This window comes from Diadema antillarum, unplaced genomic scaffold (genome assembly GCF_040938485.1).
Source record: "Diadema antillarum isolate AM-2024a unplaced genomic scaffold, OU_Dant_1.0 scf00000045, whole genome shotgun sequence".
NCBI lineage: Eukaryota > Metazoa > Echinodermata > Echinoidea > Diadematoida > Diadematidae > Diadema > Diadema antillarum.
Window position 1 is genome coordinate 1,716,184 of NW_027270934.1, and position 27,546 is coordinate 1,743,729.

The 27,546-nt window shown below is 38.9% G+C and overlaps 1 pseudogene; it reads right to left on the reverse strand.

The window, feature by feature from the left end:
- Window positions 1-10,706: 10,706 nt before the first annotated feature.
- On the reverse strand, window positions 10,707-24,189 carry LOC139714147 (solute carrier organic anion transporter family member 4A1-like; annotated as a pseudogene).
- Window positions 24,190-27,546: the final 3,357 nt, after the last annotated feature.

Sequence of the window (27,546 nt, forward strand, 5' to 3'; positions counted from 1 at the left end):
AAAAATTCACACACAAGCCTATACATAATGGACAAGTTAATTAATGCATCATGAAGAGGGCTACCGTGCAATCATCCCACACCACGCTCGAATCGAGAGGTCTAGGGCCATACCCCCTGGGCAATTACCCCTTCCCCTTCCCCTAATCCTTAACCCTGAACCTAATGATAACCTAACCCCAATCTTTACTCTAACCTTATATTACTAATCAGTATTTAACCGGGGGCAATTGCCCTGAGGGGGGGGGGGGGGGGGGGGGGGGGTATCAACCTGATACGCGAATCGAGATCAGAACTTGGAGTCGAGTTCGTAGGATATCAATTCTCATCAAAATCGAACCTACGATAAAGGAAGTTATAAAAGTTTAGATTTCCACATGTTTTCACAAAATAATGACGTAAGTCGCATTTACATACAATTACCTCACAAATCTCAAGATGACCTGGGCGGGGGGGGGGGGGATTTAATAAAGCGTTTTGTCCGACAAAAGTTTGTCCGACAAATTTGCTCTCAGCCAGTCAGATAGAAGGATTTCAGTAGCTTGTAACAGTTGAAGAGCTTGTTCGCAAAAACCGAGAAGTCCAATTTTGAAGATTTTGAAGTACGGTCTCTGTCATAAAGTACAAAAATAATACCTTTTAAATGATATATTGGTCACTACATAAGGTACATTTGTGAAGTTATGGTCAAAAGAAGCAAACACTTTCTTATTATTCTCTTTATTTTTCTTGACCTTAAATCGCAAATATCTCCATTTGGCAAATATGGACTTATCGGTTTTTGAGAACAAACTCTTCAGATTATCCGAAAAAGTGTTTGGCAACACTCTTCATGAAATACTCCCCTGGGAACGAATCTTCGCTAAATATCCTTGATGTAATGCTAAAAAAAAACACAATAAGTTGCATCGTTCGCATCAAAGAATAGATGTAGACCCTGTATAAAAGCCCAGCGACGATAGGTGTTATGGAGAAAGGAGTTAGAGTTGTTACCTGTTAAAGGGATTGTACAGTTTCGGTTGAAATGAGGCTTCAGCTTTCTTATGTTTTTCATTCTTCTTATCAAATAAAAGGAACTCAAAGTTTATGCGCTGAAAATCGGTTTCGAAATGACTGAGATATCAAAAAACAAAGCGATCTTGATAAAAAAAGGTGGAACACATCCTTTATCAGGATCACTTTGTTTTACACTGTTTTTGGATATCTCAGCCATTAAAAAACACGATTTTCATCGAACAAACTTAGAATTCTCTTGAGATTTGTATGCCTTTTTAAAGTTTCAGAAAATTGTTTCCAAACATCTCGCAAAAATTTAAAAGCTAAATTCTCATCTCAACTACTATATCATCTCTTTAAGCAAATCCCTGATACTTGTGATACTGGTATTGTGCACTGGGTCGCGACATGCATCGCTATAATTTGGGAAAAACACTTCCGACTAAGATGAAAAATCTCCACCATTTCTGTTCGGCTGATTTACTGATCTCATTAAGGTGGACCATAATGTGGTGAGAAATTACTGAGGTCAATAGCACAACGAGGGAACCAGCCTGCCCGGAGTGAGCCAGACACGTCGACCGTGAATGACAAGCCCTATGGGATTTGACCCTCTGGGATCTAGGATTGTTCAGTAACCTCGGCGAAAGTGATATTCTCCTGCAAATGCCAGTTCATTTTCGATTACAGTTCCATTTAGAGATTTTAAGTTCCCACTAGGGCGTGAATCACGGAAAATTCTGCTTTGTCGGTGACAACGCGTCGGGCCGGTTTGACACAGATTAGCCGTAACATTGGGAAACATCTGCGTTCAAGGTTACCAACCCAACCTGGACGCGAATGGTCCATGCATCAAGGAATGTTTTTCAGTCTTATCATAATCTCTTAGTCTTAAAGGAAAGTCCACCTTCATATTCTAATGTGGATTGAGCGAATTCAATAATAGTATTAGAACACATCAGCGAAAGTTTGGGGGAAATCGGACAATCCGTATGAATTTTGCGCAGTCACTGTTGGATGAGAAGACTACTACAGTGTATGATGTCACATGCATACAACGATATAAGGAAAATAAAAAGAGAATTTCACACAATTTTACTTTTTGAAAAAAGTGCACATTTCTTCGACCTGTTACTGACGTATGTTAAGATTGATATTATTTCCGCTGCCTTCTGAAAGAGAGAAGTCAAGTCTTCTTTTGTTATGCCAGAAAAGTGAAAATATGTTGAATTTTCTTTATTCTTTCTTTATATCATTGTACACATGTGACATCACAAGGTAGTCTTCTCATCCAGCCGTGACTGAGCAGAAACTTCAAAGAATCGTAACTTTTGAGCGGATTGTCCGATTATCCTCATACTTTCATTAATGTGTTCTACTAATATTGCTGCATCCACTCAACCCACATGTCTATAAAGGTGAAATTGTCCTTTGATATCTAGACCTAATCGTTGTTATAACCGGAGGGCCAAACCCCAAAAAGTCGCTTACTTAACGAGTGAGTTGCACTCTCTCTACAAACTAAGTAGACCATGCTTATTTTCAAGTTTTTATTGTAACAAACAACATTCCACTGGTCTACCTCAAAAAATTTGTTGCGAAAGCCTCCAAATCCAAGATGGCGTCCAAGATGGCCGCCATATTTACTGAATTTGTTATTTGAAAGACAGAATTTGATTGAAAATTCAGATTTCAACAAATTTGATGTCATGTGAAAGAAAATAAAATTTTCTACAAGATGATACCATTTTTGTGGGTTGTTGTGATAACTGGATTGAGATTTTAAGGAAAAAACACTCATTTTTTGATATTTTTCTGAAAAAAGGAAAATCATGAAAATGCTTGATTCAGCATAAATCAAAGAAAGACTGAAGGATTATCTTGAAACGTTTCAAGAATTTTGTTTGACATATGATTAATATTTGAAGAAAATTAGGGGTCAGTACCGTTTTCGGTTCAGGAGTTATAATGTCTCAAACTTGAAAACTAACTACGTAAAAATGGCCACTTTAGTTGTGACAAGACCTTGTTGGTCGTAAAAAAAAGTCTGCGCGCGCCAAGACTACTACACGCACCACTGACACTGGCGCTTGTAGCAGTGTCAGTGGTGCGTGTAGTAGTCTTGGCAAACGCAAACTTTTTCTTTGACAAACAAGGGTTTGTGCCTGCAAACTAACTTTTCATACCAAGTGGTAGCTCAGGTGACGCTGATTGCTATTATTTCAAAGTAGATTGTTCTGAAGCAGATGAGATGAAGCAAAAAATATCTTTCAAATAGAGGTAGAAGCTTGAAACAACCTTGCTACAGAGAGTTTAAAACAAAATTTGGATCAATCACTCAAAAAATTCAAGATTGCAGGCCATCAAAGCTGACATAGTGTATTGCGCCAAAGTAAATGTATCATTTCGATTTTGATACAATTTTGTCTGTTTTGCTGTCTATTCATATGGTTTTTATATATTCTGAACATTTTAATGCCATTTCAAACCATCTTAGGTGTTTATGGAGACATTTTTCAGAATGCACCATGAATATTTCTCTAAAAAGTAAAAAAGAATAAAATTAAAAATGTTTATGAAAACGATGCAGAAATTAACATCTTTCCCATATAATCAATATTTGGAGAAAATTAGAGGTCAGTATTGTATTTGGTTCAGGAGTTATAATGTCTCAAACTTGAAATCCCATTTTACATATGTTATTTGCACGCATCTGTTCCCAAAGACGTCACAGAGGGTCAAATCCAAGATCGTGCTTACTTTTCGAGTTCCACTCTCTCTACAAACAAGACCATACATAATATTAAGCATACTAGGCAATGTTCCGTAAGTACACCTCAGTAGATTTGTTGCAAAGGACAGATGCGGTCCAACAGGGCCGCCATTTTATTGAAATTCACATTTCAAACATAAAATTTGATAGAGACATTGGATTGCAACAAATTTGATGTCATATGAAGGAGAGTAAAACTTTCTAAAAGTTGATACCACTTTAGCTGTGTATTGTGATATATTGGGGGGATTGTTTGCTTCTCTTTTTTGGGGGCGGGGGGATCCATATTTTTATATTGTTTTGAAAAAAGGAAGGAATGTAAAAATGCATGATTTAGTATTTATCAAAGAAGAACTGAAGAATTATTTTGAAACCTGCGATTGAGATTGAGATTTACTGAGATTGAGACATAATTCATATTTCTGGAATTACAGGCAATATCATACACTGTTGACAAGTTAACATCTAAAACTTGAAAAAATTATATTTATGCATTATAAATTTGGCTTACAATGTGTTTACATGGTCACATGTAATACTGTAATGGTCTAGTGACTTGCAAGTACCTGCAAACTAACTTTTTATGCCAAGTGGTAGGTGACGCTGGTCACTATTACTGTAGCATTTCATCATAGTAGATTGTTCTGAGGCAGATAAGATTGAACAGAAAGTATTTTCCAAAAAGAGATAGGAGCTTAAAATTTGGCACAAATTTTGCCAATGTGTAATGTTTAGCGATAAAAATAGTATCCACACAAAATTCAAGATGGCGGTAATTAATCGAGATTGTCGTTCAAGGCATTATTTACCATTAGTGCACGTAAAACAAAAACCCAGCTTTACTTAATTCCTCAAACTAGTTCTAAACTGTGAGTTAGGGATTAATGTACAAACTTAAATCAGTATCATTAATGCTTAATATTGTTAGATATACTAAATAGATCTGATAAGAATGTTTTTTTATGTCAGCAGTTATCATGGTTATGGTTTCTTGAAAAGAAATGGTGATATCTCCGTATATTTTTAGGCTTTATTATAATTTTTTCTACATGGTAGAATGTTTTGTAATACTACTAACCTGCACATGTTATAAATCGAATTTGATATCTCTCCCAATTGTAAACAATACCTTTAGTGTGTTGCGTCAAAGTTATCTCAAATTATAACTTATAATTTGATATGTTTTTTTAATCTTCTTATATTGCTGTCTATTACATTTTTCTATACATCCGAACGATATTGTACTAGTGTAAACCATATTGATTTTTTTTTTTGGGGGGGGGGGGGGTGGAGCTCATTCCAGTGTTTGGGTAAGGCCCAATCTTTGATAAAAAAGAAATGCTTCTGTATCAAAGCTATGCTTTTTTACTTGTATGTTACTCTGCTGTTGTAGAAACGTGAATGATGATGGTATATGTGTAATAATGTCTGATCCGTAGATGTCCTTGAAAGCCCTTCTGATCCGAACCCCCCCCCCCCCAAAAAAAAAAAAAAAAAAAAAAAATCCAACATGGCGGGAATTTCTCAACTTTGCTCTTAAATGTGTTGTGCGAAATTACTTTTCAGTATATTGTTCGAATAAAATTGTCCAAATTGATTATTCGTGCTGTATATTCACATTTACAAATAATCATGCTGAAACTGTATTTTCCGTTATCAGATTTTTCTTACATTGTTTTTAGGCTGATTTCATGTGGGTTATAGTGTCACAATTGATCTGAACTTATGCCATTGGTAGATGCTCTCCTATATTAGATATCAGGATCACTCGAGAGTGAAAATGTTCATTTTTATTCATTTTAGAGTGACCTCGGGATCACTCGATCACTCGAAGAGTGACGAGTGATCTATAAGGCAGGGCTCGACACTGACGGTGGTCCGGTGGCCCGGTGCCACAAAAAAAAAACGCACGTCGGGCCACCAAAATGTCAGAAATTGAAGAATTTGGTGGCCTGATCGGGCCACCAAAAATAAAAGTTAGTGTGGAGCTCTGGCCAAGGTCACTCTAAAATGAGTGAAAATGAACATTTTCACTCAAAAGTCACTCCAATTTCACTCTAAATTCACCGTTTTCTGTTATTCACTCCTCACATCAAAAGTAAAAACTTCCACTCGATTTGTTTTTTCTTCTTCGGAGAGTAGAATATCACTGGTTTAAAAATGTGTCCATAAAAACTTAAGACGGTTTAAGATAGCACAACAGACAAATTTGTATCAAAAACGAAATAATACATTTAATTTGGCGCAATACACTATGTCAACTTTGATGGCTGTCATCTTGATTTTTTTTTTTTGAGCGGTTGATCTAAATTTTGTCTTAAACTATCTATAACAAGATTGGTGCCAAGTTTCAAGCTACTACCTCTATTTGATTTTTTTTTTCTTCATCTCATCTGCTTCAGAACAATCTACTTTGAAATAATAGCGATCAGTATCACCTGAGCTACCACTTGGTATGAAAAGTTAGTTTGCAGGCACAAACCCTTCTTTGTCAAAGAAAAAGTCTGCATTTGTCAAGACTACTACACGCACCACTGGCGCTGCTACAAGCGCCAGTGCCAGTGGTGCGTGTAGTAGTCTTGGCGCGCGCAGACTTTTTTACGACCAACAAGGTCTTGGTCACAATTAAAGTGGCCATTTTTACGTAGTGAGTTTTCAAGTTTGAGACATTATAACTCCTGAACCGAAAACGGTACTGACCCCTAATTTTCTCCAAATATGAATTATATGTCAAACAAAATTCTTGAAACGTTTCAAGATAATTCTTCAGTTTTTCTCTGATTTATACTGAATCAAGCATTTTCATGATTTTCCTTTTTTCAAAAAAATATCAAAAAATGAGTGTTTTTTCCTTAAAATCTCAATCCAATTATCACAATAACCCACGAAAATGGTATCAACTTGTAGAAATTTTTATTCTCTTTCATATGACATCACATTTGTTGAAATCTGATGTTTCTATCGAATTCTATCATTTAAATAACAAATTCAGTAAATATGGCGGCCATCTTGGACGCCATCTTGGATTTGGAGGCTTTCGCAACAAATTTTTTGAGGTAGACCAGTGGAATGTTGTTTGTTACAATAAAAACTTGAAAATAAGCATGGTCTACTTAGTTTGTAGAGAGAGTGCAACTCGACCTCTGTTTTTAGCTTTTGGCCCCCCGGTTATTAAGGTTCTCAGGCCAGCCATGTATCATTATCTTATTCAAGACAGGGACCTAATATTTCTTTATATATATATATATATATATATATATATATATATATATATATATATATGTGTGTGTGTGTGTGTGTGTGTGCGTGTGTGTGTGTGTGTGTGTGTGTGTGTCCAGTGGATGTGAAAGGGGAATGAAATGTCGTACTTGATTACTTGACCATTCTGACAGATTGATTTATTGTTTTGAAATGATCCATAATTATATTCACGGATGCAGAGTCGTATTGTAAATAGGTCCTATTTACCAAAGTTTACTGTATGGCATGATTCAGGAATTCTTCGTACAAGTCCTTTCGGTCATTTTTTGCATTCAATTCCTACAGAGCTCTTTTTTCTCAAACCACTAACTCTTTCAGAAAAGCGATCCTTTTTCGAAATATTAAGTTCAAATATTATCATCCTCATGTTATTTGTTCCTGGTTTTAGTCAGTGTTTTTGCTACGGATTAAGATTACAGTAAGTTGCCACACACCAGTTACACCTTTTCCAATGTAATAACAGTGATTTATTACTCATGAATCTTCTTGTACAGTATGATAAAGAAATTCCTACTGACAGTCATGCATAGCATCACATCATACGCAGAAAGTGCAAATATTGTCCCACATTGACACCCTGACATAATATAGACCTACAGGAAAGGAGATTCTCCCTTTTTTTTCGTACAGAATACATAACAAATATCATGAGAGGAACTCTACACATTCACAGGCAAATCACTTTTGTTCTAATTTTATAGGAAGAAAGTCGAATTCATGGCATTTGCTTAAAGCTAGGATACTGCACGATATATATAATCTTAAATGTTCAACAAGTATAGCAAGTAGAATTTATGACATGACGTGAGAATACGGTACCGAATTGCATATATACACATCTACGTTCAATTGTGTTGAAAGACAATAGTTGAAAAGTTGAAAAAGTACTGAAATTGGCAATTGAAGTAGAAGAAAGACATTAGAAAAGTTTTAATCTAATAGATCACAAATTCTTGAATTGATGTTGTTATATCCTTTCTAGCACCGATGTACCATTTACATGAAATCAAGATAAAATTGCAACAATTTGCCGAAGCCTGTGAGGTCACAAAAAGACAAAGAACATAACATATAGGTAGAGAAGCACACATGGAAATCAATTACACACACTCTCATACTTCATGTACTTACACACCTACATTTTCATTTTAATAGAGAGTGAAATGTTAAAGGCACACTGATGTGGGATTGCCAGTATATGTATCACAAAAATACAAACAAAAAAACTATCAGTATAGGGGAACAATAACATTGTACTGTTTATGTAATCAAGCAGTTCTTTATTTTGTCGAAAAATGGCAACACGGCTGAGTGACTTGCAAGAATTTCAGTCGCGTTTCCAAAACAAAGCGTATTTGATAAACCCCTGACGCAGCGAACGCTTCTTACACTGATTAAATTCGAGACGCCCTCACAGCCCACGATGAGTTCTGCCTCATCGCTCAAGTCGAACGTTGTAAACACGGAGGCAATGACATTCTCTTGAGGTATGAGATATCAACTCCGTGTCAACATTCTTGGTTCATTGCCCATGGTCGTACATTTAGACACTGGTATAGTTCCTGTTTTGTAGAGCTGTTTTTGACGTAGGCTCTAGGCTCTAAACCATGGGTTCAGTACAGACAATACTCATTTTGTCTGAAGCACGTACCTCTAGGTCGAATGAAACGCCACCCTATCTTCAAGAAGACGGTAATAAATGCCAGAAATTCAAGCTAATGGAACCGTAATACATTAATCAGAAAATCGGGCATGAAATACTAAATATTATGAGTTTGTCAGTTTTCCAGAAACAGTCATGATTATTGTTCACAATCACAAAATTTTATACCGACTTAATAATCATATATCTGACCAAGACTGTCATTTTATTGTCGAGCCCACCGGAGCTGAGGGGAGACTAAGGGATCGCCTGCGGCGTCTGTCCGTCCGTCGTCCGTCCGTCCGTCCGTCGTCTGTCTGTAACGCTACAAAAACTTGAATAACTCTTTACTCTGGGCTTCAATTGCAATCAAACTTCGAAGGGAGAGGGGTCATACGAAGTTTCACATTTTACCATATATGAAGGTTACCTCAAGGTCAAAGGTCACAGGCAAGGGTCAATGAACTTTAAGGCCCAATGTTAAGTTTTTATGGCGCGTTTCTATTATGGGTCATAACTTTTGATCTATAACTCTATTTGAGACCAAACTTGGATGGTAGATGTCCCTTGGGGAGTGGATGGTCACCACAAGGTCAATGGTCACAAGCATGGGTTAACAAACTTTTAGATTCCAATGTCAAGTTTTTATGGCGCGTTTCTATTATGGGTCATAACTTTTGATCCATAGGTCCGTTTGTGACTAAACTTGGATGGTAGATGTCCCTTGGGGAGTGGGTGATCTCCACAAGGTCAAAGGTCACAGGTATGGGTCAACGAACTTTTAGAGCCCAATGTTAAGTTTTTATGGCGCGTTTCTATTATGGGTCATAACTTTTGATCCATATAGGTCCATTTGTGACCAAACTTGGATGGTAGATGTCCCTTGGGGAGTGGATGGTCACCACAAGGTCAAAGGTCACAGGCAGGGGTCAACGAACTTTAAGGGCCCAAGTTAAGTTTTTATGGCACGTTTCTCTTTTGCCATAGATTTTTACCCTTTTATATCTCTTTTTATCTGTTATATCTCTCTTTTTTTATCTGTTATGTCCCATTCGCGTACAATTTCTTGTACGCGAATGGGCGAGACACATTATGGCACTTGCCTTGTTTATCAACTTTCCTTTTCTTTGTCTTCATGAAATCCACGTAAAAAATGCCATGAAATTGGAACGCCGCAGCAATTATCATCTTAACTCTTCCAGTGCCACTGACTCAAAGTCCCATTGCTATTGTACATGGGAGGAGTTATACATATGCTATTGGAGAGCTTGAGATCTGCTTCCTTAAAAAGGAAAAAAAAAGTTCTGCGCAGCGCAAGACCGCTTATCAAAATTGAACTCGCGTCGTCTGACTTTCACAACGCCGGTTCTGGGCCATTTATAGTGTCCGCTCCACAGAAAAGTTCTGTTGTCCGCTCCATGGAATTCACGACAGAACGCTACACTTGTACTTGATTCCAGTATGACGCACGACATATGGGGGCGCTATTTTACCTTGTATAAGCTGCGTCTTCGCGAAATCTATTTCAAAGCTACTTTGAAACACGAGAGATGAGAATGGTCAACAACGAACTGTCGTCTGATTATCTGATCTGCATATATACATCTCTAAAGACGTGAAACTTTTACTTTAAGAACATATATTCTTGTTTTATTCATGTCAAGATTAACTTTTAATGAAGCATCCTGTTTGTTTGATATCATTCTAGAAGCCAAGTAGAAAATTGGAATGACACAGTAGGCCTACATAACCGACCAAGTATTCTCACAGCAAGCACTACGACGGCGCAATGTGGAAGCCATGTGTGGAAGACGCCCACTGGGCCCAGGAGAACTGAATGAGGTCAGTGAAGAAGTTGCAAAACATCATCACGCTAGAGATTACCAGTGAACATGTTATAGAAGAAAATGGCCACAAAATCAATGTTCAGTGGCTTTTATGCACACTTTTGCCGATATTTTCGAATAAGAAGGAACTTGATAAATCTTGCAAAGATGCGTCGAGAATTACTTGTGAAGTTCCTAGAGCCACATCGCTAGAACCACATTCCCTGCCCTTGAGGACTGGCATCACCGTTCGTATTCACGTCAGCGTTCCCGCCTGCCGTGTCCGCCGTCTTCGTGCTCACGTCACTACCTTCCTCCACGGGACGGTAGCAGCAGAGAGCGAGGAGGTAGAGGCATAGACCCAGAGCCTTAAAGGCCGCGGCGATGATACTGATGCGAAGGGAGAGGCTGTCGTTGTTGTACACCCAACACGAACCCTGATTCCCGCAGTTGTCCTGCCAGAGTAGACAGGCCCCGTCTATGACGACCCCGAAGAGTATCGGGCCTGGCACGGAACCTGCCAAAATGCAACAGGCAAAATGATATAGCCCAAGATAAAAGCAAATAAAAGCAACGATGAGGATGATGATAATTGCATTCATTCCCATTGGTTACATCTTTAAAAGGCCTGTGCACTCAGTAACTGGGATACTGCATGGGGGAGGGAATTGATTCAAGCTAGGCAAAAAGTCTCCTTTACATAATGGATTCGTCTGAGACAGAGTGCTATAGGAATATACCGTGAGGGTCCGCACACGTAAGGCCATTTTTCTATGCACATCACATTTTCACTTGGCAGCCCAAAGGGGGGGGGGGGGTATTCCTTAAACTTCCTTCCCCCCCCCCCCCCCACCCTGACTAACGACGAAGGACTCTCCATCGCGAGGTTCCTGCTTCGAGTCACTGGCAACATCGGTTGTGCCTCTGGGCAAAGGTTCTTGATTATAACGACCTATCTAGTGGACCTGTGGTAGCTTGCTCATAAATATCTCAATGCCTCCTTAGTAGCCAAGTAAAAGTAATGCAAACACAAAAATTAATTCTTCTTTATCGGTGGTGACAGGGATAACGCATGGATCGACGGAATACTTACCCAAAGCCCTCTTCAGAAGAGAGTTGACCCCGAGTGACATAGACCGTTGAGTCTCCGGGACACACCTGACATGCACGAGGAGAAAAGTCAGTATAATTTTGATTTTGTATGGAAATAAGAATAATTTCGATACCTGAAGAAGAGAAACAAAGAGAGTCGCGGAGAGAAATGGTCAAATAAAGAGTGATAGATAGATAGATAGATAGATAGATAATCGGTAGATAGATAGGTAGGTAGGTAGATAGATAGATAGATAGATAGATAGATAGATAGATAGAAAGATAATCGGTAGATAGATAGGTAGGTAGATAGATAATCGGTAGATAGATAGGTAGGTAGGTAGATAGATAGGCAGGTAGATAGATAGGTAGATAGATAGATAGATAGGTAAATGAATAGATAGATAGATAGATAGATAGATAGATAGATAGATAGATAGATAGATGAATAGACAGATAGCCAGATAGCTAGCCAGATAGATAGCCGGATAGATAGAGGCAAGACAAAGGCGCGGTATCATGAAGACTATCTTCAGGCCTATGTATTTTTCCCGAGGTAAAATTTATTTCAACAGAAAAGAATGGATATCATGCAGATTTTGTTCAAGTATTATCGTGTTTGTTATGATGTCTTATGAACCAATTAAAGGATAGATAAGGCATTCCCCTTTGAGGGTACAGATCTGAACGAACAACACAAGTATACAGAGGAAAAGTAATGACATATCAAGCCGTGAAGTGAAAGAATTCACAAGGATTCTAATAGCTCTCACCTCCTCTATGGTGGCTGTAAAATTAAAACAAATTATTTTCTCTAGTGGCCTCTTTCATATGATCATTACAGTAGAAAGGTGCAGTTCAGGCTAGCTTTTATAAGAACAAGTCCACTCTATGTCAAATTTAGCGTTCCATAATGAATGAAGTGAAGTCAAACATTATAGAAATTTAGAGGTGTCATGAATATTGAATCAAGTATTTCATTGACATGTCCTCATCAGTATTTCCAATGATTTTCTTCGTCGCTCAATAATAGCATCATATCCATGGCTCTGCATGACGTGACATGCACATGTTGAGTCCGTACCTTAAAATGACGTTGATCTCGGCAATCTGTGACGTAAAGACGATCATGATGATGATCGCGACTACGACTGCAAAGACGAGAGGCTGGTAGGTGCAGTCTGTCCGGCACTTTCCCGCGACCAACCTCATGCTGGGGTTGGCGTTAGCCACGTTTGATAGACAGCTACAGTCCGAGTATGTCTGTGTAATTAAGCGTTTCAAATGCACAGGTCTCACATTATCAAATGATTTTCAGCAGAGAACTTTGTGAAACCAGATCTCACAAAAAATACATGACACTGAATGAAAGAAATTTAATGCAGTTTAAGTTTTCTTCCATCAACAGAGTAAAATCAAGCGAGCAGAATTTCTTGGAAGTCTCCTTGAAATTAAACAAAATTTTTGAATTTTGTTCTCATGTTCTCAAATTTCTCTCATGTGTTTAAAAAACAGCGATATTAGTGACAACCATACAGAACATGACGCAGTAAATAACATGTATACGTTTATTTATTTCTTCCTTAATTCATGGTGTTTAAATGATACTTCGACGCATTGAGAATATGTATTTCTTCATTGTCATATGATTCATTCTTTTCTCATGAGATATTATCTCTGTACATTGTCACTCTTTGTTGAAAATAAAATAAACGAAACAAAGCGAAACGAAGCACATTATATTCGGTGATTATGTCATCAAATAAATGGTTTCTCATTAAAACTGCACACAAAACTTCACGAGGTTTTCTTTGTTACACGCAATCAATATGAAAACTCTCGTTTTGTTGCCATAAACCGCAATGGTAACTATTAAGTGGGATGGGATTGCAGTTACAAAATTTGCAACGAAAACATGATCTTTACATTCTACATTCTTGGTATATAAAAGTCGCCCACAAAAGAGTTATGGAGGTGAAGACAGAGAAGTTTTATACTACCTTACGAAACATTAGCACGAACTTCTAATAATATGTAATACGTAATTCAGTACGTTTTGCACAACCTTACGAAGAAGTTTTATGCTACCTTACGAAACATTTGCTTGAACTACTAAAAATATGTAATACGTAATTCGATACCGAACGATTCCATGTAAATTTAGTGTCTGGGTTTTGACGGCGTTGAAGCAAAGCAAAACCAAAAGGAAAGAAGCAGCAACAACTCTTCTGGTGATATAAGCCGGTGCTTACCAGATACAATGTATAACGATTCGGACGGCCTAAAGGGGGAGTCCAGACGATTTTCAAAATTTCACATTACGTAGTACATAAATCGACAGCTCCATGTATAGATTGTGGAATTTATCGCGGTCCTTGAGAAGGAAAGCCAATACTCTGAAAATCCCAAAACAAATTACGCTGAATAAGAATGACGTCACACGAGGTTTACGTATTTCAGAAATGTAGCAATGTAGGCCTAATCCTACTTCATTAAGTTCACTTCAGTGTTCCTCACCCCATTGCCGTAGTCTACGTTGCAGCCGGCGTGGCAAGATGTGAAAAACTCCAGTCCGGCTTCCTGCGCACACACAGGGCTGAACTGGTCGTCTGCGCATGAGCAGTTGGTATTGCACGATGCTTTGAGCTCAGTTAGTGCCATGTTGCTGAATTTGTGAGAAGGAAAATGTGAGACACGTGATTCTCTAGCACTTACAACAGGATTGTTAACAACGAACTACCCATGTAGGCCCACACTCCAATCAAAAACCACATCGGAAGGTCTTGCAACTATCGATTTTACATTGAAAATGCGTCACTGCAAAACACACATTTTCTGCCATTGTAAATGGAATCGTTCTGAAGGTTTGCATTTTACTCGAAATAATTGGGTATTTCATGTACAATGTAAATGCGTAATTAAGTTATTTGAAAAAAAAAATGACCGGAATCGCACAAACAAAGTTGTAGATCCGAGGTAGCAAAAAAACGGACTTGAGTTTCAAGTGAGGCAATTTAAAGTGCCACACGTTTTCAACAGTAACGCAACCACCAAAGAACATTCATGCGTCAAATGTGAAGATGCCTGCCTGGTTCACAACTCATCTCTCGACTAACACTCAACTATTCAGTATATTTCCTTTTTCGAAATGAATATACAAATTTGTAGTGTTCGAGACGTAGGCCTACATGTTCATGACCCCCAACACAGATATTAGTATTGTATACTGGAATATAATGTATGTGCCTGTGTGTGCATGTGTGTATTTATGTTTGTGCCTTTAACTCGATGATACCTAGCCCTGCTATACTTTGGCAGGTGTCTATGAGAAATGTGTGTTATGGCAAAATAAATTCGTTTAAGGCATTTACCTTTCTCCATTGTAATTTACGCTAACTCCTGCCAGATCCTGCTGGGGACAATGCCAGAGCATGATGAGAAACAGCCCGCCAGACACGGCCGTACACAGCGCCACCATCCGTAGCAATCCAGCCACTTTCAGCTCGAGGCGCCGCACGATGAATCCACCGCTCAGGGTGCCCACCACGCCCCCAACGATGGTCGCCCCACCTTCGTTCAGAAAAAAACAAAACAAAAACAAAAACAAAAACAAAACCGGATTATAAAGGGATTAATGTCTGATTCATAAAGCGGACTAATGACTTGTTTTTGCATGAAACTGGCGATACAGTGCATTCCCGTAACGACGAACACGTTTATAAGGGAATTCTAGTTACAACGAAATAAAAAAATCAGGTCCCAAAATTATCGTGTATATGATTATCTTTATACATTATACTGTTCAGTTACATTGAAATTTCGTCATAACGATAAAAAAATGCCGGTGCCAAGGTTTTCTTTTTTTCAATGGTTTTTCGTTTTGTTTTCTTTTGTTTTGTTTTGTTTCTTTTTTTAACGGGAGTACACTGTATAGCAGCAATGGCAGTCAAGGGCTCAGTTCAAATCAAACAAGCAACGACATTTGAATCATAGCACATGCATTAAAGTCATACTCTATGATGACCCCAATGGAATTTGACGTCTTTGACTTGGTCACTTGATGACAATCTATCATTTTAATTAAATCATCTTGAGTAGAACTGGGTATACCAGTAACTCATGCATTCATCATGAAGTAATCAAATAACTAATGCTCCTTGAATCATCTCTGAATAATAGGGTCTAAGACATTTTTTTTTTCATCTAAAAAAAGAAAATATATTACCTGAAGAAAAGAAGAGACACATGTATCTGACTCCAGTCGGCCCACAGTCTTTCAGACCTTACCTGTTATTAGTGTGCTTGACCGGAAGTGGCAGCGAACTGATTCTCGAAGAATTTTGGGAGGTAAGCGTTGTAAGCATTTAGGAGCAGCGCATCGGCCGTACCGCCCAGACACGTTAGCATGAAAGTCGGATTGACGATTAGGTATTTTAGCGCCCTCAACAGGTCAGCTGGACCCTTGCCGAAGCCCGGGCGAGTAGTCTCCTCCAAGCCGGCGTTCACATGTGCCTGGGTGTCCTTCTCGGATCGGATTTTAGCCGTAGCTGAAAGTTTAGAAAATGGCAGAGATCTATTTATACGTCGAACTGTTAACAAGCGTTTATCCACACTCCTATGACTACATTATGGTATAGATATCTATCTATCTTTATCTAGCCTATCAACCTCTCTTCCACATGCACCCTCATTTTTTTAAAATCAAAAATCAAAAGTTTCCCATACCGAATAACTAGCAAAATTGCGAAGGACACTGTTAACTTACCAATAAATCTTTGGGTCCCAACCCCACTGCCACTCTTAACACCATTAGAACCTAACAGAAACTTCCTCAAGTTTCGCATTTTGTCGTTGTTGCAGCTATCTCATGCTCCGCGACCCTATCACCGACAACTTTACAAATAGAACAGAGCTGACGAAATTGTTCTTCGACATTCGTGGCACCTTCACTCATTTTTACAGCGGGTTACGAGAATTTAAGGAAAGGTTTAAAGCAAGAATCAATTTGTTCATATATCTATTCATCTGTTTATCAAATTGTGCATTTATTAATTCAGATATCTTATGATTTTATTCATTAATTGAATATTTATTTATATTCTTTTATTTAGTATTCATTGCATATACTTATTGATTCAGTATCATGATCTTTATTCATTCAATTATTCATCTATTCTTTTTTTTCAGTTTCAGAGTTTCAATTCATACGTTCATTCATTCATATTCAACTTGCTTACTTGGAAGCTCTGTGGGGAAGAGGCTGAGTGGAATAGCGACAAGGAGTATGACGAATCCGGACATGATGAAGCCAAGCCACCAGGCCCCGACCCAGCCGGGGTCTTCACTCGATAACTCTACCCTGTGTTTCAAGGTAAAGACGCCACCCATTAAAAAAAAGGAAACTCGTGAGTAGTACGTTACAATATAAAGAGATTACGATGTGAGGATACTGCCCCAAACAATCAGAACTTGTTCAAATTTCAGATCGGGGTGACGTACCAGAGCAAATAAATTCAATTACAGAATCTTACCAGCTGCCGACGGGGCAAGAATGAAATGTTTGCCATCGTGTGTAGACAACAACGAATACTATCGTGCTTATCCTTGTATTGTATAACACTTGACAGTCCTCCCTTGTAGAACATGTCATCTGGTGAGGAGAATATAACTCCAACAAGGACGTAGAGGGTTGTTTTAAACTCTAAAAAGGCAAAATTTGTGTAATGCTAGATTTATTTGTTGTCAAAATATATACCAAGACAAACTCTGAATTTCTAATGCTCATTTTTTAAGCTTACGAAGTTCTACCACGTTGAGTGTGATTTAAAAAAAATTATAGCTTTATCGTGTACTATTAGACTTGCTAATGTTATCCTATATGTGAAAACATAATGTTCTGCTCATTAAAGAACGTAGTAAAAAAAAGTAACACCATCACGTGACCGCATGTATCCAATCACTGCCTGGCACTGACTGACTCTCATGATAAAATGTACTATTACACAGTTACATCATGTTTCCAAACCGTGTATCGTACAAAATATAATTAATGGTTTACCATCACTCCTCTGTGTAACACACACTTACGTATTGTGTGCAAGTCAAAACCTGTATGTTTGTTGCTAGTATTTCTTACAGACTTTATCGTCTACATTGACTTAAATTGTTTGCAAAATCAGAAATGATGATGATGATGATGATCCACAGCATTTGTATAGCGCCATATATATGTTATAGAAACATTCAAAGGCGCAGACTCCTCAAAGACAATTTGCAATTAAATGCCTGCATGGTGAAAAATGTGAGCTTGAGTGAGGCTTTGAAGTGATTTGAAATGCTCCCACCTATAGCTAAGATACGAGGACCCATGACGATTTACTAATTACGCATATATCAAGTGTATATTGTGTCTGCGCAAACAAATGAATTGTCGTCTTTTATGACGGGGTTATCAGTGGTAACATTAGGGAGGGAAGTGAGGATAAGATTTACATTGTGGTATCAGATTGGTCCAATTACCACTTACAAGAAAGTGTCACGAACGTTTTATTGTTTATTGCGTTGAAAGTTCATGCAAAGTTCAAAGTTTAGATAAGGCACTATTTTGTTCCTCTCATGGCAAACTTTTTCGGGTGTCGAACCCTTTCTCAGATTATCATCTACAGTGAAAATTAAAGATCAGTATCATGCAACCAGCGCTATACAAGTATATCTGTATTGCTGTCTCCGTCACGTTCGCGCCATTTTTCTTTTGCGGACAAAAATACTTTGGATTTGTTTTTCTTCAACATCCGGGTCATACAGTCATCAGCTGAAATGGTATTTTATTTCCTCGAAATATGCAAGGGACATTAATCTAGGCTAATCTACTAGTAAGTGGATTAATCTTGACGCCAATATTTAAGTTGTCATGAAAATAGTTTGCTTTCTTGCATTTGCAGTTTGAAAGAGTGTAACAACGGTGATCGTAAGACAAATATGTATATAGAAATAAAGAATCAAATTTAGATTCATTCATTAATTGTCGGCCTGCGACTCGACCTTCTTGGATGATCTTACTGCATGAGACGAAAGGAGTTGGCTTACACTTGACAATGCTTGTGAATTGTACTCTACTTCAAGTGTACTGATACATTGTGACACGTACCCTTCTGGTGCTGACAGCTCGGTGAAGATATTGAGGAATACACCCGAAAGGACGAAGCCTAGGCCAGGTCCCAGCACGCCAACGGCGAAGAAAATCCCTAAAAGATGGGTGTTTGATATAATGCAACTTTAATACATTCCCGTTGACTTCTGACATATATTTTCATTTCAATTATTGTTTCCAAATTTTCATCAAAATGCCAAAGAACAACTAGGGTGTGAACATGACATCACATATGATATTGATACTAACATACAATGTACCCCCTCAAAAAGAAAATAAGGTACTAGAGAAAAAAAAGATGGAATTCCGAGAAAGAAATAAAAGAGCCAGCTGAGGCAACTGGCCTTTCTATGGACAGATATATACATAAATACATTGTATGTACATGATTACATAATTATGTACACACACACACACACACACACACACACATGTATGGTGTATATATATATATATATATATATATATATATTCACATCTATGTAAGATAGAAAGAACGAACGACAGTATGAACGAGAGAAAAAAAGAAAGCTTGAGAGAAGAAGGAACAGATAATAAAGTGAAATAAAGAGCGGGAGAGAAATAAAAATCTAAGAAGGAGAGAGGGAGAGATGGATGGATGGAAGAATAAAGAAGATTGTCCATCAGTGCCAACTCACCAAAGTAAGGTCCATAATTTCGATTTGAGACGGACTCGTCCAGCGCGGAGAGACCCAACGTGTAGAGGGGCAACGAGCCCAGTCCAGCTACCACCTGGGAGGCACCGAATAAATAGATGTAGTTTGACAATCCTGGGTCCCCTGCCTCGCTACCCTGGCGGCATTCTACCCCCGCCCCAGGTACGCAAACTGCGTTTGTCCTGTTCGAGACGTACGAATAGCGCGGGGTCGTGAAATGCGGAAGCGCGAACATGAACCCTGACAGGCTGATCAGCAGACATCCGACGGACACCCACCGTATCTTATGACCAGGCCCGCCCACGTAGACGACGAAGAGCACGAACACGATGTTGGTGGCGTCGTACATGCTGATGAGCACGCCGGTCTGCTGGCTGGAGAGCTGGAACCTTCGCTCGATGGAGGTGACGGACCCTGGCGTAAATCCGTTCACGATCATACCCTATGAGGAAGACAATATAATATTATATTACATAACATGGGTAATAGTAAGGATTCTCAGTTGTTTTGATCCCTTTTCTCGAATCCTTCGTAGAGCATTTAATGACCCGGGGTAGCATGGAGACACGACAATGAAGTGGGAATGCTCGCCCCGGCGCGGATTTATTCGAGAATTCCGTGTACATGATGTAGGCGTCGCACTGTCCTAAAATTGAGATGGACACATGATAAAGGAAATTTTCAAAGTCGGCTCTGACACTTCGGACCATTTATGAGGACATCTTAAACCATCATACGACCGCCGATAGGGTTCCTCACATGATCCAGCAGCAACATTTTTTTTTTTTTTTTTTTTTGTGCAGCAGCAATATTTTTGGCAAGCCAAAATTAGCCTGAAGATCTTACGTTGGTTCATCTTATGATAAAGGTTCACATCTTCGTGTAGCCTCCCACTATTCTCGTTTGGTTCGGGTGTCATCGTATGACCTACTGTAGGTATCGTATTTGCTTTGGTTGTTAAGCGACTTTTAACAAAGTTCGGGGTCAACTTCGTGCGAAATTGAAAATTTTATATTCGTATGGCCATCTTATGTCGATTTCCGGACAGTGTGACCCCACCTTTCCAATGAGTGCACACTTTGATGCACATAATACTGTATTCGCTGACACGGGCGCCATTCGTGGTTTTCGAATGGGGCCTAAATGAAGATCAACACACCAGTTCGTAATTCCATTTTGCGCATGAGCAGAAAATCGTCATTTGTACCAGCAGGCATTTTGTTAATTCACTGAGATAAACATCTGTTATGTGATGATTATTCATGTGATTCTTATCTAAATGGTCACGATGGCGCTTGCAGCACATCCGCCCGACAACAAGCCTGGTATTTTGGCAATATCAAAAGAAGAAGGGTTGTTATTGCATTCATACAAAACAATGAAATGGAGGTCTGCTATAATCATGATACTGTAATTTCATAAAAGATATTAAGATAGCAAATCTTCCTGGAATGGCAACTTTCCATAGCAACAGCTCATCAGAAAGCTAGATTCTTTTCGTTACCATGACATTTGCTTTTTTAGCAAGAGTTGCTATCATATCAACTTTTTATGAAATGGGACCCTAGTCTCACCGCAAGTTCATTCTTTGTTTGAACGCGAATTCCATTACGTCGAGCACGCTTATGCATTACGCCGCTTTGAAAACGAGTGAAGTGCCTAACCATGAACTTAGAAAAAAAATAGAGGTCATTTGTACCAATTTGTACATGAGCTAACATACGAACTGGCTTCAGTCGGGCCACCCATGTTTCCCCGCACTATACCTCCCCTTAACGTCTTTCAGCTTCCCTCTTCGCTGTCGCCCTCTTCAACAAATTAGTCAACAACTTAACAATAAGAGACATATATCGTCGTTATCATCGTCACGGTTTGTTTCACTATTTTCCTGCAATGTCTTTTGTTAATCATATTATTAACGTCGGAACATGAACGTTATCCTCAGTCTGGAGGAAGGTACATTCCTTTTAATCATAATAGTATTTTAGCAATGATTAACTCATGATGTCAATGACAGAATCTTGGTTTGGAGGGTTTCTTTTTTTGGCCTGCGTATCCAAGTAATCTGACGAAAAAGAGAAGAAAATTATCAAAAAAAGATATATGGCATATATTTAGATATTCTTTTGGCCATATATTCGAGTGATGTCGAGGGTATGTCCATCTCCCTTCTGTCAATATCGGGACAGTATGACGCTACCCTTTCTTGAGATTTGTTTAAAGGACGAGGTTATTCTAACACACAAAAAGTTGATATTTGGTATACCAATTGTTAATTTCTGCACATTGAATTCCGTATCTTTATATGCCAAATTTATAGTACATATTTATTACCAGATATAAGGATGGAAGATTATCTCTAGCGTCGTTTCAGAAAGTTTTGAAAAAAATCATTCATCCCTAAAACAAATCCAAATCCATCATTCCACACCAAGATTATGCCATTGACGTCATCTATTACTCATCGCTAAAATACTAGTATGATTAACAATAGAATTTGGAATGTACCTTCCTCCAGATTGCGCATAACTTACAAATCATTATAAAATTGGACAAATGGTTATTTTTTTATAAAAAAGGGTAAATCTATTATTCTTTTAGATAATTAAAGACGTGTATGCCTACTTGAGCTGAACGGTTTGGTTTCAGCTTTCTGTAGTTTATTCTAACATTTGTCCCTTTCTTTTGTGTTTGCGGAGAGCTAACTGATTGAATAATTGCCATGTTTCGATGTACACTGCTTCCCATCATTGGTGTTCACTGAAAAGCAGTTGAGTCTGGAAAAGGCACCTCGGCCAAATAAGACCGAACTGAGGGGCACGAGTCTTTTGTCAACGAGGACACACAATAAATATTACACAATCGTCATTGTCCAAGCATCTGAATGTATACGCATTTGTATATGTCCAAGGATGTTGGGTGGGGAATATTGCATCACTGCATTCTAATGAAATTGCATGGTTTGGAAGACCGCCCTTATTGCAGCGGTCGTTATGGGTAATCTGTTATTGTTTGTCATGTATGAAGGAGAGCGCGTCGCAGATACATGTAGATTGTGTTTTTCGATTGGTGCTGTAGAAGAGGTTGGGTCTTATCATTTGAATAAGAAATACAATATACGGAGTCAGAGTCCCTTTTGGGAATGATAACTAATTGAGTTTGGAGGAAACGTCTTTCTGATTTATAAGCGTTTACTCCTTGATAGTTTCACTGTACATAGTAGTGTGCATTTGTTATTTCGTTTTTGGATAAAAACAGATATATAACATCATTCCGGACCTCCATATATCCTTTCTGTTTAGGGGACTTTGGGTGGGGTGTTATACATGCAATAATTTTGACTTTTTCCTGTGCCAGCCAGTACTCAAAGCGTACAAATGGGATTGTTAAGAAAGAGAAAATTATGAACAGGATGAAGGAAACTCTGTTTTGTTGTTATAAGAGACAATTAAATCCGAGCTCAATTAAGCTGGACTGGTTCATTTCATTCTAAGGTAAACGAGGCTATGCTTCGTTTCTTTTCTTGCTTTCTTTTTGTCCTTTCATGGACTGATTTGGCTGATTTTTTCTTCTTCTTTTAATGTAATTTTGCATCGATTCATCCATACTTATATTATCTTATGCATCGAGAAATGCTAAATGCATTTTTTTTATGTTGAGGGTATCATGAATGAAAACTATCTGACATGCATAGGCATTGCACAGTTCCTTTAAACAGAGGTGAGACCATTGAATGACCTTCAGTGACCATTGAATGACCATTGAGCGCGCAATAATTGACAAATCTTTTAACGGTCTTTCAGTGAGCATCCAATGATCTCCAAGCTCTGCCGTGATTTCTCAATGCTCTTTGAGTACACGTTATGGTTGGCACAGTCTCTATCATGCTATAACTAGTTTCAAGGGGCCTCCTCAGCGGTTTATGAGTGAACCAAGGTATCAGTGAACACTGTGAATGCTCAGTGATGTCTCGACGAGGAGCATTCTTTTTATACCAACTAGTCATCAACTTTTCCATTAAAACCCTCTGCAACAAACGCGAACTTGGGGGGGGGGGTTGAATATCAGTGAAAGATCGTTGATAGACAGTCGGGAAAAAATATGTATATAATTATACAGATATTGTTATGAAGAAATGTTGTTAAAAGATCACTGGGAGCCAGTGCTTTGCGTAAGAGATTGGCGATTTCTTGATAATTCTATTATCTTATTAGGGTCCGTCACAAACTGTTGTAGATTCTCTCGAGCGCTCCAACAAAGATAACAATTTGAGGAGTGTCTTGGAGACTGCTAAGATTTTTCTTTCTCTATAGCTCATTGCTTGCTCAATGATCTCCACTGTGGGGGCAATGTGGCATAGTGGATAAAACTCCTGACTCCCGATCGGAGGACCCGAGTTCGAGTCCTGCACAGCGCTTACGTCCTTGGACAAGATGATTTTACCCACAATGTCCCTCTCGACCCAGGCGTATAAATGGGTACCTGGCAACGCTAGGGTAATAATAATGGCAGGGCCCTCTGGTAGAGCAGTGGCAACATTGAAGAGGCTACCCTGGATAAACAAGACCTTAATACTGTTACTACTACTACTACTACTACTCTACTGGAATTTAGCATAAATTCTCTGAACTTCATCCTCACCTGAAACAGAGTGGCAAAGCACAGTGATACCAGGAGCCAAGGTGCCTTGTTCAGTTTTTGAAGCCATCCAGGTTGGCAATGGCACCACCCACACTCGAGCTCGTCGTCACTGGCATCAGAGACCCCAACCACTGCTCGATCGCGCGTTCTCACGGTAGGGGTTTCGGGTTCGTGGTCCTCGAAGACCGGGTTCACGATCGAGCTGCGCGACTGTCTGGCGAGTTCGTCGTTGTCCTGGAGAGCGACTTGCGAGAGCGACGTTCGGTGGTTGGAGAATGGTTTGTTCTTCGCCATGGTGTGCTTGAGATCAAAAATATGTCAGCGAAAACGAGATGAACTAAATTGGGCTGGTGGTAGGCTTGTGATCCAGGTGTTCGTGCTCTTGCAGTTCGTGCTCAATTTCCATCACGACTTGGCAGGCAGAACGACGTCCTGTAAAGAAGAGGAATGCAGAAACTTCTTTTGTATGGGAACAAGAAATCATCAGTGTTTTTTTAGGTCCGTGTACACAATGGAGCTCGAAGAATACAGGTGATATTAAAGCCGATATCAACCGTGTTCTCTCGGTGACTGCACAAAGTCAATTGTCTATTGGCATGAGAGCTGATTCGTTAAGGTTTACTTTCCCGTGGTTCATGCTTTCCATATACTAGTATGTACAATCAAAGCAGTTTAACCCTCCTCGTGTCAGGGACTTTGAACTATTGAGGTTTTCTGTGCCAATCGGCACGAAGCGCACACAAAGGGATAAACATATTATACTGTACCAAGGCAAAAGTTCACGGGGGAAAGGGTGACAAATGGTGAGTAACGCACTGTGTGTATGCTGAAATATTTGCCTTTACTTCATTGCATTTTCTTTTCAACAATTGTATTCCTTTGTTTGATTGTGTTACTTTTCCTGTCCTTCGGCAAATACTCGAAAAGAAGGCGACCCAGCCCATAACCCCAACCGACAAAAAGAGTTTGCCCCAGTTTTCGTTTTCTGACGCGATTTCAAGTTTAGCGTTGCCTGTGCAAACCAGATCAATAATTCACTGCAAGTCATTAATTTCAAGTGATATCTTACCGTTTGAAAATCATGTTAATGGTAATGATAGTACGGTATTGTATTGATCAGCATTATCATTTCTATCCTGTTGCTTATGTATATTTATTTATCTATCTATGAGTTGCCTGACTAGACAAGATTAAGTTTACCCAAAATGTTTCACATGTTTATTTGTTTGTTTGTTTGTTCATTTTCCATCTGAGAAGATAGCTGGATAGCCCATATTCAGCAATGCTAAGCTGGTCTTCCATGGGGTCCAGTTGGATGTGAGGCGGGACCACTTCACCAGGTTAAACACCCTGCTCTTTGCGATAAATGAATGAAGCGGGATCTTAACATTGCGTGTATGAATTGTGACTCTCTCAAATACGAGACTTCCATTTTATGTCCTATCCGAGCTAGATAGAGGGGATGGTATGATTACACACAACAGGTGTATTATAACGACAGTGCTAGGGTATAATGAAAATGGCACTCCCCCAGGAATTAAACAAGAGTGTCGATACTGGTGACGTTACTCTAAGACAGCCGGACCATGTTATTACCATCATAAATGTTATCATCATCTTATCATCGTTAAGTCATCGTCACAACCGTTATCAACTACATTCTCATCAGTTCCAATATTTTTACGAGCATCATTATCAACATTCTCACTATCATAATGGACATGATCAAAACCTTAATTGCGGTAATACCCCATGCCACAGACACCAATGTACAGTAATGTATTGGTCTCTTAAAGGCGTTTTATTGCAGCATATTCCTCAAAGTCTCAAATCGCATGGGAACTTTACTGATATGACGGTCGACAGAAACAAGGAAGAGGTACATGTAATATAATCACTTTGTGTACTGTACATATTGGCCTAGTTGTATTGACACTCATACTGGGGTTAGTAGTTGGCAACAGACTCCTATCACGGTAGGTATATCTTAGATTGTACCATTGAACCTCAGCATACCTCAAGGTTATATGGTATACACCCTGCACAGTGCAATTCACACCACCACCACCGCTGCCGCGTGAAGTACTAAGTAAACAGAACACAACAGATATTAGAATACACCCTCTGTTTGTCTCTCTTCCTGTGTCTCTTTGTATATAATGATAATATTATTTGCTGACAATAAAACGTCACGCCAGGCCAACTATCAGCGATCTTCATAATCGGCAATCCTGATGGCACCAATTCGCTCTACTGACTACATAATCTAGAATGGAAAGAGGTGTGCTTTTACAGAACAAAGCAGACAGTCCCTTTAACAGTGAGGTTACTGAGCACAATTCGCTCTTCTTCTTGTCGGTAGTCTGCTTCCTTCAACCTTGAAGATTCTTGTCCCCATGGAAAAATAATCACCCTTCCTTTATTCGTGTAACTAATGGTATGCTTCTGCTTAATGCATAAGCATTGCACACATGGAAACATGAGCGCAGAATACACGCAAAAAATTTTCACGTAGAGAATCATTTTTACTTTTATACGGGGGTTTTACAGTGTGGGCCTTTTCGCAGTACAACCTTCCACCATTATAAAAGGCTGCACTGAATGTTTCACATATCATGAGACACTATAAATGTGGAGACATTGTTATTTCAAGAGCTAAACGTTTCTATGTTTGTCTCCTATTTGACAAGAAAATCAACTTTGTTACGAAAAAACAAATAAACAAACAAACCATGCAGGCACGATGCCGTAGACGATAAAGTTTGTTTGGTTTGTCATTTCTTTTTTAATCAGGGAAACGATTATTATATAGGACAATAGACAAGAGACAAGAGAAGAATCTTAAAGGGGATGGCTGGTAACTGATCACTGGGAATCAATGGGAATGCTGGGGGATTGTTCCAATTCTTGTGGGATTCATTTAAGAGTACATTGTATATCTATTGTTGTGCGAAAATTATTTGCTTCAGAACGGTCTCATATTCAAGTAATGTGCAGCTTAATGCCCCGTCACTGACCAGGCATGCTAACCCGGAAACATTAAACTGCACATTACTTGAATATGAGACTATTCTGAAGCAAATAATGTTCACACAACAGTAGATATATAATGTACTCTTGAATGAATCCCATAAGGATTGGAACAATCATCTCCTAGCATTTCCACTGATTCCCAGTGATCAGTTACTAGCCTTCCCCTTTAAGCAGTCTCCTATTCGCTGTCCTTCGTTCTTTTAATTGTCAACTTCATCAAGTAAGGCAAGTATGGTGCATTCCCTAACATAGTCTGCCCTTTCCAGTACAGTGGTGTATAAGCAAAACTTTCAATTTACACACTCACACTTGGGGATGTTTGAGGCTGCCTCACCGCGAATATATAGGTCTCAAAGGTACTGTTTACCATTGGGAGCGGTGATTTAAAAATGTCAATATAAATTGCAAATGTATTATATTAGGGTGTATGTTATATGTGCATAGGTCAGATGCATC